We start from the raw sequence: 17,392 nt of genomic DNA, 5'->3' as shown, positions 1-17,392 counted from the left end.
CAGCTTTGACAACTACCCAGATCTTGCATTTCAGTTTTGAGAACTACCCAAATCTTGCATGTCATAATTTATGATTTCATGTTGCTTCTAATCAGCTGCATGTCAAAATTTATGGTTGCATGCTACTTCTAATCATTTTCATGTTAGTTCTTGGTGAATTTGGTGGTTATAGAAGTTTGCATTTCAGTTTTGACAAGTACCCAGATCTTGCATGTCAGTTTTGACAACTACCTAGATCTTGCATGTCATAATTTGGTGGTTGCATGTTGCTTCTAATCAGTTGAATGTCCAACTATATGGTTTCATGCTACTTCTAATCATTTGCATGTTAGTTCTTGGTGAATTTGGTGGTTGTAGAAGTTTGCATGTCAGTTTTGACAACTACCCAGATCTTGCATGTCAGTTTTGACAACTACCCAAATCTTGCATGTCATAATTTGGTGGTTGCATGTTGCTTCTAATCAGTTGCATGTCCAAATCTATGGTTGCATGCTACTTCTTATCATTTTCATGTTAGTTCTTGGTGTTTGAAGAAGTTATATCCTATTGGGATTACACTCTACTTTATCCAGAATGGACAGGTATAGTACAGAGTCTCAGAGGGAACGATCTTGGACAATTGATAGCCACCGTCAAAATAGTAGAAAGGATGGTTATTTAGACATTCGAGATAAACTTATGAAAATAAGCCATGACATGTCTAAACAGTTGGTTGAGCACCACCGTATAATGAATGACATGTTATCTAACCCAGCTAAGGTGGATAAGTTGACTGGATTTCTATTTGGCAGATTTTCTCACAGGACAGATGACACAATTCCCAAGAACTTGCATGAGGAGTTTGAGAAACTAGCTGATAGCCAGGTAGTGGTCTCAGATTCTACTTTGCCACAGGAGGTGGTGGGAAAGGATATTACACAGATTGATAGTAACAGTCAACTTGATACTCAAATTGAGACAATTGTTTACAGGTTGTCAAAGGGTGATGCCACAGGTATTCAGGATGGTATAGTTACAACAGGCAGTGACTACAGTGTAGTGGGTTCAGATGATGATTATGAGGATGTTGTTGTGCAGGATGGTGAGATACCTGGTAGAGATGAGCAAACATTGAGCATTCATGAATTTGCTAAGAAAGAGTACCAGGCGCAGTTAGATGCTTCATCACATGAGGTTGAGGCAGGTAGTACTTCACATGATTTATCTCGCCAGCTGAAGGTGAGTGAAGATAGTATTGTGACTTCATTACCTCATCATGACAGGTATGCGGAGTTAGTTGGTATTGGTCATATTACTCAGGTGAGGAGTTTTCTTGAGTTACCAGTTGATTCTAGTTTACAGATATGAACTCAAGATTGTTATATTGGTGTTTGGGATTCAGTTGACTGGAGATCTTTAACACTTTTTGGTAGCAGTGTTTGTGTGGGTGCTATCATGGATTTGATTAACAGATTACACGGTGTTGTCTTTTCTTGTGCCAGTATCTTGTCTGATGTTGGTATTAGTTTTTATACACCGGTGTTGGGCTTTGTTCATATATCCAGTCGACCATACTTGCTGGAATGTGTTGATGATCTTTCATATTTGGCAGTGTGTACAGATGAGTCCCAGAATCATATTGGCATTGATGACATCCAAGAGGATGTAGTGGGCAATTTTGAAGACTTAGTTTCTTTGGGTACAGAGGAGTTGGACAGCAGTGCTACAGTTTTTGATACTCTGTATGTTGATATGAGCTTTAGAGTTGATTCACAGGACATGGATGATAATACTCTAGAGGCTAGTAACTTTGAGGATACTCCTTTAGACAGTGCATCAAAGGAGGTTTGTAGGAGACAGTCAAGCCAATGCCATCATGTGTCTAATCAGTTGAGAGTTAGTGACCGAGACATTGCTATCACTTGCCAACATTTTGATGCTGCTCGTCAATTATTAGCAGTTTATGGATGGGGTTCTCCTACTAGTGATGAGCAGGAAGGAAGTTATCTTTCCTTGACAGAGATCCACTCTTTATGGGAGGCTATTCAGATTTTGAGACAGAATTATATGCAGTTGGTAGCTGATAGAGATTATCTTATGGAGTGGGGTAGTACAGCATATGATGCATTGTTGGCCAAGGAAGATGAGGTGAGTGAGCTTACTGAGCAGCTTGAGGTGACTTTTGAGATTCTTGAGAGTACACAGTTGGCTTTCAAGGAGTCACAGTTTCATTTGGCTAAGGTGACCATGGAGTTAGAGCGACTACAGTCTTTATCTGATTCTATACAGTCACAAGCTATGGTGTTTGGTGATTCGAGGATGTCCATGACTGAGATTGTCAGAGACAATGGAGATGGGGATGCATCCATCCTTGATACTAACATTGGCATATCAGGTTCATTCCCACTAGAGTCAGGTTTAGTTGAGTTGGGTATTGTAGCAGATTATTGTATGCCTGACAGGGTGGTGGCCTCTAGTACTGAAGGCACAAAGACTAGAGATGTATCAAAGGTCATGTGTGATGTTGGTGAGTCGACAGTTGGCATGGTTCCTGCTAGTAATACTACTCCCTTGGTGATATCTTTGGAGGTAGTAGTCAGTTCCAACATGGTTGATGATCAATTGCAGTTAGTTTCATCTGAATTATAGTCTGAGCCACTGACTGAGATTGGCGCATTCTATCAGCATTACACTGTGAGGTACGCTCATCAATTTACCTTTGATGACCATGTTGATGAGATTATGATACAGAGATGTACTTTGGTTCCTAGTGCTTATCATCAATTATGGAATAGTTTGATGCCTCGAGATGAGAGTTGTGATGGGCACGACATGGCGACAGGTTTTGTAGTTGATAGCTTGATAATACATGACTTAGAGCAGGAGTTTTGGAGTGATGCTTCAGCAAGTGTTGTTATTGATTCTACTCCTTTGACTATGACATCTCCTGACTTAGCTAGTGATCAGTCACAGTGGGTTGTATCACTTGTTCATGGTGAGCTGTTGACTGAGGTTGGTTTTTTTAATCAACATTATATTGCAAGGTATGTACATCAGTTAACAATTGATCCTTATGCTGAGGAGTTGATGGCAGGAAAATTTGGTTTGGGTTCCATTTCTTGTTGTTTATCTTGTGATGGCTTTTCACCATCAGGGGTGCATGGGAGTTATGGTTATGAGATAGTGGCCAATGATCTACAGAGTTGTGTTGACTGCAGGAGTTGTACAATGTGTGGATTCTCCATACTTGGTATAGTTTCATTTGAGAGCATTCACCATTGTTGCAGAGTTGGATTGTACATTCCATATAGGCCAGTGGAATGCATTGATGGTATTTACTATGTTGGTAGTCCACTTTACTTGGGTTTTGATATTCTAAGAGTTTGTGTCTCATGGGTTTTTGACTATGGTAATGGTGATTTTGGAGTTTGGTTGAGCTATAATTGCCAGTTTGATTATGGATTCCTCTTGGTCATATTGCAGAGGATCTTGCAGGAGTCTGTGTTAATTGGTAATAGTATAGTTCATGACTACATTTGGGATCTAGGAGGATTGATTGGTTTATTGTTCAGCCATTTCTTGAGGACAAGCAATGTTTGGGAGGGGAGGACTTGTCATGTCCCCTTTTTCAAATAATTAAAAAATAATAATCTTTGCTAAGACAGGCAGGCCCAAGAAAGTGAAGTTTCGGAAAAAGGGAGTTAATCTTTGGAAACCGTTGGACTAATAAATGATAATTATTATTAAAATATGTTTCATTAACCTCTCTTGGACGTGAGTTACAGTTATGCCCTTTTTAAAGAGGTTTGGAGGCATTTTGGGGGGATTCCAGAACTTGATTTTTGCTCATTCTTTGTTATTCTTCAGAGGCTGCCAAACCTGTGGGGAAGGAGACCCAAGAACGGGAGTTTGCAGGTTTCCAGGGAGACCCAAGAATGGGAGTTTGCAGGTTTCCAGGAAGGCTAAGGATGGGAGTTTGAAGCCATTCCATGTGCATGCTCATACAGAGTTTGCCTTTGTGCTGAACAGTGCAGATTTGTGAGTTTCCGGGTGTATTTTTGTAAGAGTTTGGTGTTTCCGGTTGAGTATTTCATATCAGTTTTGGTTGCTGCTGTATTTTATACTTTAAGCTGTTAAAATAGAGCTGAATATATATATTGGGATGTGATTAAACTTCTAAGATAGATTATTAGTGTTCTTGTGGTGTTTTCGGGCATATTTTGTGCTATTTCGGGAGCCCGATGAGCATAGTTTTGGTCCTACATTTTCGAGCTGTTGTGTAAAGGCTATACGGATCTGGAAATGTCAATTTGTAGGCTGTTATGCTGCTGAAAGTTCTGTAAAAATTTCCATTTTCAAATTCATTAATAATTTGTGAAGTTGTGAAGCTTTTAGCACTATTTTCAACATACCCGATTTGGGGTTTCTTGAGGAATTTGGTGGATCTTTGGGATATTAGCTGTTTGATTTTAAAGATCTGATTAGAGGTTGGAAATATCATGAAAAATAAAAAAAGGGACATTTCATAACTACTATTCTTGGTTCACTAGAAACCTCTATTAATAATGTTGTTTCATTATTTTTCAAGTGACACATCTATCTTTATAAAGGAGATTAAGGATAAACTGTTCAAGATAGATGACGATATGAAGGAAATTGCACATGAGTTGTCACTTGACCCAAGTCATATTTTTGCACATTAATTAGAGATTGGATATCTAAAAAATTTTCTAGTAAAATTAATGTAGGAAGAAGCTAGGATTAGGGCCACACTTGTAAAAATCTAGGGCATGATTCTTCCAAAAATGATGTATTGTAGAAACACATTGCACATGCAAAGACACTCATCCATGTCAACAACTTCTACTTCGCTGATCACATGATGGAATTATCAGTAGCAATTTAGATTGCATTGCATGCAAGCAAGGTATTACAAGAGAATTGGAACAAGACAATGGTACTTTTTTTGAAGGTACATTCTGAATTATTAATACATTTTGGTATTAGCATATAGATATTTTACACCTTTAGCATTTATGTCAAAAAGGGGGAGTAGTAATATGTAAAAAGGGAAAAGATATTGTAAGGGAGATGAAGTATACTATACTCCATTTGTATGTATATAGGAGAGATATATGTATGTGGAGTAGTATAGTATCATGAAGATACTTGTATGGATAAGAAGAAAATACTTTTACAAATGCTATTTTAAAAAATCATAAAAATAGACCATGTTACCAAGCCACAACAGATGGAAGTCAAAACTGAGTTGAAGACAGCAAATAATGGAAAAGGAAGTTTTGACTTATAGTTTTTATTGATCAAATTTTTTATTTGATAAGTGTTTTTTTCAGTAATGCCAAAGGGGGAGATTGTTGACATTAAGGTCAATTTGTCTATCAGTGACTCAACACTTAGTTAATTGGTTACATTTCTACCAAGCTCTACAATTGCTACCAAGCTTATCATTTAGTTTGCAATGTTAACTAAGTGATTTAGTTGTTCCTGAGCCCAGTAATTAGAATACAGTGTCTATTGAGCACTTGAGTTAGTTTGTAGTGTTTGTTGAGCTGCACAATGTTTATCAAGCTTCAAACAATATTTAGTGCAAACTGAGCATATCAGAGGCTACAAAGCTATTCAATGGAAGTGAAGAAGATCATAGTGTTAATCGAGCTATTGTATGTAAACCAAGTTATACTATGTCTACCAAGCTTGTAGTGTTGAAAAAGTGAATCTAGTGTTGACTAAGTCATGCAGTGTTAACCAAGTGATCCAGTTGCTACCTAGTTTATTAGTATTCAAAAAGTCACACAGTGTTAACTGAGTTCAAGCTACTTGAAAGTGATTAGTATGGATCGAGCTTCAACTTCAACCAAGTGCCAAATTTCTTTGAGTGTTGACACTATTTCATGTGTATCAGAACATCACCGAGTTTATGTTTAGAACTTGAGTTACAATAATTGGACTAACTTTGTGAATTATGATGTAATTGGTATTGTAGCTAACTCTAGTAAGTTATGATTTGGATTGGTATATATGTAATGCATTGTATCATATCCAAGAATGAATGTGAAGAGTATATGATGAACAAAAGTGTGAATTAAAGAAGGCTACAAATAGTATAAGGGACAACATAGATTTATCTATCATAGTCAGGTGATCATTACAATACAAGGAATCTCAAATAGAAAATGAGAGTTTCAAATCAGAGATCAACCATTGGTTCATCCTAACAAATGTATAAGTCTTGGAAAATCCTTTAACAATGTAGACTTAGCAATCTTTGCTAAATCTATTAATCGAGTGTATACTTTATGTATATTTGTAAATCCTTTAACAATATGGACCTCATAGTCCTTATTTCTCCTAATAGGGAAGATCACTAGAAGTGGTCAATTGTAAGCCTTAATAAGTTAACTTTATACTATAGTACTAAAGCTTGTGGGTATCATCCCCACCCTAGTTTTACTTTCTAATTGGAAGGTTTCTTGGTCACTATATCTTGTGTCAAATTGTTATGAATGTTTATTTTCTTTCATTCTTCCATGCATGTAATTAGATCAATAGATTATATGAAGGATTAATTGGTGAAGTAAGATAAAGTTTTATTGGTTTCTAATTCACTCCTCCCCTCTTAGTAACCTTGCCTACCTTATTTAATTGATTATCCCACAATAGTGGGTAACACTCTTTGACCAATTTTGATAGTCAAATCAACATTTTTGAAACAACCTCACATTCAAATGACTATATCTCTAAAACTATGAATTTTTGAAGATGAAGTAAATTGGTGATTTCTAGTACTTTGTTCCTAGTTTGTAACCATTTTTTTAATTTTTTATTTTTTTTAAAGTCCAATTTTTCTTACGCCTCCCAAAAAGTGGTCCATATGAAAAATCAAAATTTTTAAAGAGTGAAAATCCTCTTGATATGCATACCTTTATTTTCTATAAATTACAATGAGGCAATTCTTTTGATGAACATGGATTTCTAACATCAATATCTAGAGGATCAATTTGGTTTGATTTAATTTGGTTGAATACTATATCAATATTATTTTTTGTCTAATTTGATTCATTTATAAACCTATTGTAGATAGTCAACAAAGTAAAGTTGAATAAAATGTTGAAGGAGGCTCAACACAAGTAGGAGAAGTACATATGGGAGAAGGGTCAAGATCGCTTCCTATAGAATTTCAAAAAATCAATGTTGAAGAAGGTTCAAGATTACTCGTTATAGAAGTTCAAGTAACTGAAGTTGGAGATGGGTCAAATTGTTTCATTATAGAATCTCAAACTATGAATGTTGGAGAGAAGGCTCAAGATCACTCCCTACAAAAATTTAAGTAACAAAAGTCAGAGAAGGGTCGAAATTGGGTGCTCCTACTAGTATGGCCAAACTCATAAATATTGCTCAAACTATAAAGAATGAAATTTCTCATAAAAAAATAGATTATTTACTTAAAATGGATGTGGATAAATTGATAACACTTGCAACTATTATTCAACCCTTAAGTTTGTCTAAGAAAAGGTCAATGAATAAGATGATAAGAGAAATAATGACTAAATTTGATAACATTGTAATACTTGAACAAGCTCAGTTGCTTTAACTTTTACTTACACAAAAGAAGTTGCAAGAGGCATTGAAATTGTTAGGTGTAGTCACAACATTAAAGAAGAGAAGATTTTCTAACATGCAAACTGATGTGTACATTTGTTTAAATTTTATCCAATTAAGTTATAAAATTTAAATTTTAAGTTTTATTTTGATCCATTGAAGTTTAAGTTTAATTTGACCATATTTTTGTAATGAACTTTTAGGATTTAATAGAAAAACATGCATGATTTTAAGAGGATATAAAAGACATGTTCATTGGATTTGGTTATGAGTACAGATAATCACAATTGGACATTGAAGACAAGTGAATACTCATGTTTTCATGACAATTGCATTGATGAAGACTATCAACAATACACCAATCAAACACATGGATATACAGGTGCATGGATTTTGGTACTACTTGATGTTACCGATAATTTGATAAAGAAGAAGATGAAATTTTTGATGATATTCCATTGATTTTTGACAATTATAATAATATATTTAGATTGGTGAAAGTGGGTAAGTATCATAAAAATTAATCTCAACTTGCTATTTAATTATCAATGAACTATCTTATATAATGTACATGTACATGTTCTATAGATGTCTTTGTAGTGATTGTTGAGCCTCAAAATCATGAAAGTGTCAATTATTATTTATTGCAATGTACTATAGAGAGGAAAAAGTTTTATGATCTTGAAGAAAGTAATAAAATTTTAGGTAACTTTATATTGATCAAATTTTAAAATATTTATATTTGTGGTGTAGGTTATGTTGTGATCTAGGGAACATATTTGAAGCAAATCAAAATAGTCCAACATGGAATACACTTTGTTGATTATCAACCTAACAACAAGGTTTTATAAGACATCCACTTGGTTGTTGCCAATGGGGTTTGTCTACATTCAGTCAAATTTAAGCATGGACATCACAAGTGGAGACTATATAGTGAGATCATGAGAAGATATTACAATTTATAAGTGAACATCATGGTTGAATTCTGCCTTAAGATGGTTTAATTTAATTTAAATAATATCTCAGGACCTTTAAATGTAGATATTTTATTTTTGTTAATTATTTCTCTAGATATACATGAGCACCATGGTATCAAGGATTTTAAAAAGTCTATGTCAAAATAAAAATAAATTTCAAACTGATAGAATATATGTTTATTGTATGTACAAATTGATTTATATGTTCATCAAGTATATAAATTTATTTATTAGGTGTAATAATTTATTAGAAATAATTATATAAGTTTAATTAATTATTACATATGTTTCTTTTAAACATGCATTATACAAAATTAACATACATGTTATAGAGATCAAAATGTAAGCTCACATAAATCTTTGTAATCTACTAAAAATATTTATTTTAACATCTCTCTCTCTCTCTCTCTCTCTCTCTCTCTCTCTCTCTCTCTCTCTGCTACTTCTCTTTTCTCTTCCCCTCCCCCCCTCTCTCTCACTATTTAGTTCATATACAAATTACATAAATTTAATTAATTATTATATATGTTTTTCTAAATATGCATTTACAAAATTAACATACATGTTATAAAGATTAAAATGCAAGCTCACATAAATTTGTGTAATCTACTAAAACTATTTATTTTAACATTTTTTCCTCTCTCTCTCTCTCCCCCTTCCCCTTCTCATTTCTCTTCCCCTCCCTCTCCCCCTCCCCCTTCTCCCATAATGTAGTTTGTATAAAAATTACATAAATTTATTTAATTATTATATATGTTTCTTTTAAACATGCATTTAAAAAATTAACATACGTGTTATAAAGATTAAAATGTGAGCTCACATAAATATCTATAATTTACTAAAATACAAAAATATACATCTATGACTCAAGAATGAACATCTGGATCTAATATATATACTAAATTGCATGTACGCAAACTATGTGAACAACAAATGCATGCAAGTTTCGAATAAATATGTATACACAAAATATAAATAGTGAAATACATGTAATTCAAGTACTAAATTACTAAATAGTAAAATAAATAGTGAAAAATATGTCATTCAGGCATTGAAATACATGTATGTAAGTCTCTAGAATAGGTAAACATGTATACAAAGTCTCAAATATATAAATGCAACAATATATATATATATATATATCTAGTACTATTGGAAGGAACCCTCAAGACATACAAATAGAATGAACCTCTACTTGAGTCTCATGCACATCGTATGGTTGAGGTGCAACAACTGAGCCTTGCAAATATATATACATTAGATCTATCTAAACATAATGTGTACATGAATATGAGCACATATAGCTTGAAACATAAATAACTTTACAAACTATTTAAAACTTGTACGAGAGCACTATTGGGTGTCTTAGTAGAATCCTCTCTCTGGTATACATGCCTTGACCCAACACTAGATATAATAATGTGCTTGACAATGTGTGCCTACAAAATTTATTTAATTTATATAATATATTATAAATTTCTAATATCTATTTGAACTATTTTAAATTTTCATATATATTTTTAAATTTAAAAATATTATATCTGTATCTGGGTCTCAGGAGCTAGAGGATGATCATCACACTCCATTGTATCATCTATCAATGCACCTCTAATACTAGTGTCAACATCCTATCCTAATACACCAACAACATCTCTTGAAGCTCCAACACCTACTGAAGCACCCTATTAGGAGTTACGGTAGGAGCTTCATCACCCTTAGGCTAATGCCCATGCTAATCATGTGAAGTCATATCTACAATGATCGAGCTAGTATTTATTATAAATACACATATACATACATGTATGAAAAGCTACTATGATCAAGCTAGAGAAATAGTTAAATTTACACTAGTCTAGTACACAAATTTATATTTAAAAGATACAAATCATACATCATCTAATCAACACATCTATGTCATGTACATGAGAAAGAGAGCTCATTTTGTGAGGAAAGTGATGAAGTATGGTCACCTTAAAAGCATAAGCTCATAATAGAAATCAAGAAACAATGGAAATGCAAGAACAAAGTTTTGACTTCTTATTTGTGCCGCAAATGTGAAATTACAAAATTCACAAGTACAAAATGCTAACCCACATGGGCACCTTCATTATAGTAATCTGCAAGACTAAGCTGTGATTTGCCACTTAGAGTTGTCCTAGACAATGTTCGGGTCTTTCTTAAATAGGCAATTTTATGTCACCTGGGAAGGTTCTAGACATTAAAACTTAATACCTGGGGCCGATAGACCCTAAGAATACATATAGAGTTGGCCAAATACATCTTTGAAAAATAGTTTAGATATTTCAGGTAGCCTAACTTTGAAAGGCCATGACTCATGAACCAGTTCTCCAATTTGCTATTATAACTACTTTTTGGAAATGCCATCTCTTGACCTACAAGCTTGGAATGATGCAAAGTGCCCTTTTGTTAAGTTTTCAAACCTCATTTGAGCACTATAAGGCCTCCAATAATGAGCCAGAAGATTTTTCTACAAATATTTCCACCAGAAATATGCAATAACTTCTCTAATACTTAAGATGGAGCAATGAGATTTTTATGGTAGGCTTATAACTCTAAAATGAACCTTCATGTAGAAAATGAGAACATTATGAGCTCATATGACAAACTTACTAAAAATAGAAAGCTCCCATAAATAGTAACACCCTATCTACTAGTCCTTATTAAAATAGAAAAGACTAAAAAGAAAATATTTTTGGGTGATGCAAGATTGCTCTTACACCCAAGATGCTCCTACAACAGAAAGAGACTATGAGGCTCAAGAGAAATTATGAATTTATGATCTTTGGGTTAAAGTTAGAGTTAGATTTAGGATTAGAGTTAGAGTTAGGGTTTGGCTTAGGATTAGTGTTATATATAGGGTTAAGGTTAGGGTTAAAGATAGCATTAGGGTTAGGGTTAGAGATATAGTTAGGGTAAGGGTTAGAATTAGGATTAGACTTAGGGTTTGAGTTTGAGTTAGAATTAGAGCTAGAGTGAGGATTAAAACTAGAATTAGGGTAAAAATTAGAATTAGAGTTCTAGGGTTTACAATAGTGCTCTAGTTAAATTTTGGGTTAGCATTAGGGTTAGGGTTACAATTAGAGTTAGTATTAGGATTAGGATTAGGATTAGTGTTAGAAATAGAGTTAGAATTAGAGTTATAGTTAGGGTTACAATCAGGGTTAGAGTTAGGGGTTGAGTTAGAGTTAGAATTAGAATTAAAGCTAGAGTTAGGGTTAAACTTATAGTTACCTAGTTAGAGTTAGGATTAGAGTTCTAGGGTTAACAATAGGTGTATAGTTAAAGTTTTGGTTAGCATTAGGGTTAGGGTTAGGGTTAGGATTAGGGTTAGGGTTAGAGTTAGGATTAGAGTTAGGGTTAGAGATAGAGTTAGGATTAGGGTTATGATTAGGGTTAAAATTAGGGTCTGAGTTTGAGTTTGAGTTAGAATTAGAATTAGAGCTAGAGTTAGGGTTAAAATTAGAGTTACCTAGTTAGAGTTAGAATTAGAGTTCAAGGGTTAACAATAGTGGTATAGTTAATGTTTGGGTTAGCATTAGGGTAAAGGTTATAATTAGAGTTATAATTAGGGTTCAAGTTAGAGTTATAGCAAGTTAGGTTTCAAGCTAGATTTAGAGTTAGAGTTAGAGTTATAATTAAGATTAGACTTAGGGTTATAGAACCATGGTTATGTATAGGGTTAGGGTTAGGGTTAGAATTAGGGTTAGAGTTAAGGTTTAAGTTTCAGTTAAAATTAAAATCAGAGCTATAGATTAGAGTTACCTGATTAGAGTTAAAATTAGAGTTCTATGGTTAACAATAGGGGTATAGTTAAAGTTTGGGTTAGCATTAGGGTTAGGTTTATGCTTAGGGGTAGAATTAGAGATAGAGTTAGGGTTGGGGTTAGTGATAGAGTTAGGATTAGGGTTAGGGTTAGGGTTTGAGATAGAGTTAGGATTAGGGTTAGGGTTAGGGTTTGAGATAGAGTTAGGATTAGGGTTAGGGTTATAGTTAGAACCAAGGTTATAATTAGGGTTCAAATTAGAGTTAGAGCTAGTTAGGATTCCAACTAGAGTTAGAGTTATAATTAAGATTAGAATTAGGATTACAAAAGTAGCGTTATGTATAGGGTTAGGGTTAGGGTTAATGTTAGGGGTGGAATTAGAGATATGATTAGGATTAGGATTAGGGTTAGGCTTAGGCTTCAGGTTAGAGATAGAGTTAGGATTAGGATTAGGGTTAGGGTTAGGGTAAGAATTGGTTAGAGTTAGTGTTTGAGTTTGAGTTAGAATTAGAACTAGATCTAGAGTTAGGGTTAATATTATAGTTACTTGGTTAGAGTTAGAATTCAATTTTTAGGGTTAATAATAGGGGTATACTTATAGTTTAGGTTTACATTAGGGTTAGGTTTATGGTTATGGTTAGGCATGGAATGAGAGATAGGGTTAGGATTAGGTTTAGAGATAAAGTTAGGATTGGGGTTAGGGTTGGAGATAGAGTTGGGATTAGGGTTATAATTAGGGTCTGAGTTAGAGTTAGAGCTAGTTAGGGTTTGAGCTAGAGTTAGCATTAGAGTTAGAGTTATAATTAAGATTAGAATTAGGGTTACAAAATTAGGCATATGTATAGGGTTAGGGTTAGGGTTAGGGCTAGGGGTGAAATTAGAGACAGGATTAGGATTAGGGTTAGTGTTAGGGTTATAGATAGAGTTAAGATTAGGGTTAGAGTTACAATTAGAGATAGAGTTAGGATTAGGGTTAGGGTTAGGGTTAGGGATAGACATAGAGTTAGGACTAGGGTTAGAGTTAGGGTTAGAATTAGGGCTAGAGTTAGGGTTAGAGTTTAAGTTAGAATTAGAATAAGAGCTAGAGTTAGGTTAAAATCAGAGTTAGAATTAGAGTTCTAGGATTAATAATAGGGCTATAGTTAAATTTTGTGTTTTCTAATGTTATACTAATATTTTTCTAAGTTTGTTTCCTAATGTTAAATTAATACTTTTCTAATATTCAGGATTAATTTTTTTAAAAACATTTTCTAATATTTTTATAATATTTTCTAATATTCTAAGCTAATTATTTTTACTATTTTCTAATGTTTTTCTAATTTTTTTTCTAATATTTTCTAATGTATTTTCTAACATTTTTTTTCTAATATTTTCTAATGTTCCTTTCTAATATTTTCTAATGTTCTTTTCTAATATTTTTCTAATATCACTAATATTTTTCTAAATTTGTTTCCTAATGTTATACTAACATTTTTCTAATATTCTAGATTAACATTTTGTTAATGTTTTCTAATTTTTTTCTAATATTTTCTAATATTCTAGACTATTGTATTTTTATTATTTTATAATATTTTCAATTATTTTCTAATATTCTAGACTAATATTTTTTTAATTTTCTAATATTTTTCTAACTCTTTCTAATATTTTTCTAATGTTTTTCTAACAACACTAATATATAATTACCAATAAAAATAATTATAAATGAAAAATAATATATTTAACTAACATTGATAAGCAATAAAAGTATTAAATTAAAACTAAAATATTTTTAAAAAAAATAAAAAACATAAAAAAATCAAATAATCCCATATAAACATACCCAAAATAGCGTAATGATAAAAAACTCAAGAAAAAAGATGTAACTCGCTCAACATCCTCGATACATTCGCTTCAACATCTAGAGAAATTTTCCTCCATCGTAACAATGAAAAAAAATGGAAAATGGTAAATAAAAAGTGAAAATCATAGTTTCAATATGTTTGTGTGAACCCTAGTTGGACATATGTTCATGTGACCATGCCTAATTATGTTTAATTAAGTTTGTGTGAACATTTATGAAATGATTGTTCATACGAGTGCCTCTTTAATGTTCGCGCAAATTCTATAGTATGCATGAACATATGAAAATTAAAAATTTTCATCCATTTCCAATCTTGTTTGTGCCACAACAGTGACACCCACTATTGTGGGATCATCCATATACGTACATGTATATATATATATATATATATATATATATATATATATATATATATATATATATATATATATATATATATATATATATATATATACATATACATATACATATACATATACATATACATATACATATACATATACATATACATATACATATACATATACATACATACATACATACATACATACATACATACATACATACACACACACACACACATATATATATATATATATATATATATATATATATATATATATATACACCCTTACATATATACATATACACATACATATACATACATATATACAAATACATAAACATATATACCCATATACACACACAAATATATATACATATATATACACATATATATACAAACACACACACATATAAATTATTCTATTATTTAATAGAATAGTTCAATTAGTAGCATGCATAAATCTAGTAGATAGGCCCTTAGACTAGTAAGGTGTCCTATATGGACACATATGAACAAAGACATATGTAGGAACCCATCTATCCATCTCTCTATCCATTCCATATTGTAGTCAATAGGGAGCTCTTCCAATCTATTGAATAGATGACATAGCTATTGGAAATGTAGAGAGTAACTTAGAGGGGTGGGGGTTTGGGTGGTGAATCAGTAATCACAAAAGAAATTCCATCTCCCTAGATGTCGATTCAAACTTTTCACTAATCATGCATCACTATCTAGGTTGGTTAACACTAAAATATTACTATCACTCGATTAACAAATCAATCTTATGATTATTAAACTACTTTTAACTTTTAGTAACTTAGTTGCAGAAACATAAAGCATAAGTAAGTAACATGAACATAGGTGACACCAAGATTTAATGTGGAAACCTAGTTTGGGAAAAACCACCTTGGAACTAGTCATAATATTTTTCACTCTTTTGAAGTGATCCCTATTAGGAGCCAACCTTGTTAAAGGTTACAAAATATACTATTAAGTATGACCTTGTTAGAGAATTTAGATCACCTTGTTAGGAGTGGTCTGGTTAGAGATCTTCAAACACTTCAATCTTGAAATGCCACCTTGTTAGAGGATTTACAAAATGACTATTAACTCTATTAAGATTTTTCTTTACAACTACAATTATTAGAAGGTAACAATAATTTGACCTAATTTATGAAGCAACTATCTTTATAGATTTAGATCTCAATTCTAGCTTGACCTTAGGATCCTTACTAATCAAAATATTCTTTGTAGTTTGTCTTTCATACTTTCCTTCTCTTCTTCGTTCACATATCCATCTTTATTTCATATTCCACTTATGCATTATATCCTCACAACTTGACCTTTCTCATATATCATAAGCTAGGACAAGTTGGCTTGAATACCCCACCTTCTATTAGAAACCTTCTCTTTAGTGAATCAATTCCAAGGGGATCTTACATATGGAATAGATTTCTAAGTGCTAGAGAAGTAGCTCATAGTAGGGAAAATTAAACTGTTGGGATTGGAGAGGAAACACTTTTTTGGGAGGATAATTGGCTGATTTAGGGGCCTCTTATTGTCATCCCTGAGTTTGAAATATGGGCCTACATTTGCATCAAAAGGTTTAGGAGATTTGTACTATATTATAGGCAAGGTCAGGGATGGAGGGATCTATCTACTATTTTAATGGACCTTAAATCCCTTATGACTATTCTTCTCTCTGTGCTTGTGAATGAGGATCGAGATAAGCTTGTTTGGAAGAGTTATTTAGATGGAAACTATTCAGTGGCTTTAGGGAGCCATGCTATTATGAAGTAGGATTTGAGAACAACATGGGATAAAGCTTGGTACCCTGGCCTTACCCCTAAAATCAACATTTTTTTCCGACTTTTACTTGAGAACATGATTTTGACTATAGACAACTTGTACAAGAGGCGACATCCTATTCCTAATAGATGTGTCCTTTGCAAAAAGTAGGCTGAGATTGTGGATCAGCTATTCATACACTACTCATTATCTAGAGAGGTCTAGTCTTTATTTAGTGAAGCTTTTGGGTTGAGCCGGTGTCCTCCCAACTCAACTGCCAATTTTTTCAAGAAGTGAGATAATTCTTGGCAAGGATCTGTGCTTCAAACTATAAGTAAATGGGCCTTGCCTCATTTTGGATGGGGCATATGGAAGGAAAATAACTAGATATTTAGGGATGATAACCTTACAGCTAGAGTTGTGTCTAGAAAAAGTTAAAGTGCCCTTTTGGAAAACTATATGTTTATGAAAGGAACTAACCCTTTTGTAGGTGATAATGTTAGAACTAATGATACTTAGACAAGAAGAAAGGAGTGTTACTAGTCTTTACCCCTAGAAGGCTGGCATAAAGCCAAATTTGATGGTGTAACCAAAGGAAACCTAGAAGAGGCATGATGTGGAGGGGTGATTAGAAATAGTCATGGGTATGGTATAGCAGTGGTTACTTCCCCCCTAGGTTTTCAAGCTAACCATTATGTAGAAGCACATGTTTTTCTTCAAACTACAAAATTGGCTAACAAGGTAGGGGTCAAATTCCTTTGGTTGGAAGGGGACTCAAATAACATTATTAAATTCCTAAGGGGAGAACACCCTCTAGATTGAAGTATTAAGAATATGATAGAGGAAACGAAAAATATTTTTATTTCCTTCAAAAAGGTCTTTGTGTCACATATTTGCTTTGAAGGTAATGTGGCTAATGATTGGATGGCTAATGAGGTAGTAAGGAGAGACATGTCACAAAGATGGTTAGGTGAAGAGGGTTTTCTAGTGGACACAAAACAAATTATTGAGCTGGAAAGGATCCAGGGGAAAATGAGCAACATAAAGTGTAATTATGG

The sequence above is a fragment of the Cupressus sempervirens genome, chromosome 10 (assembly GCF_028749045.1).
Source record: "Cupressus sempervirens isolate cs-2001-9-10 chromosome 10, ASM2874904v1, whole genome shotgun sequence".
In the NCBI taxonomy this organism is placed as follows: domain Eukaryota; kingdom Viridiplantae; phylum Streptophyta; class Pinopsida; order Cupressales; family Cupressaceae; genus Cupressus; species Cupressus sempervirens.
This window is presented reverse-complemented; position numbering follows the sequence as displayed.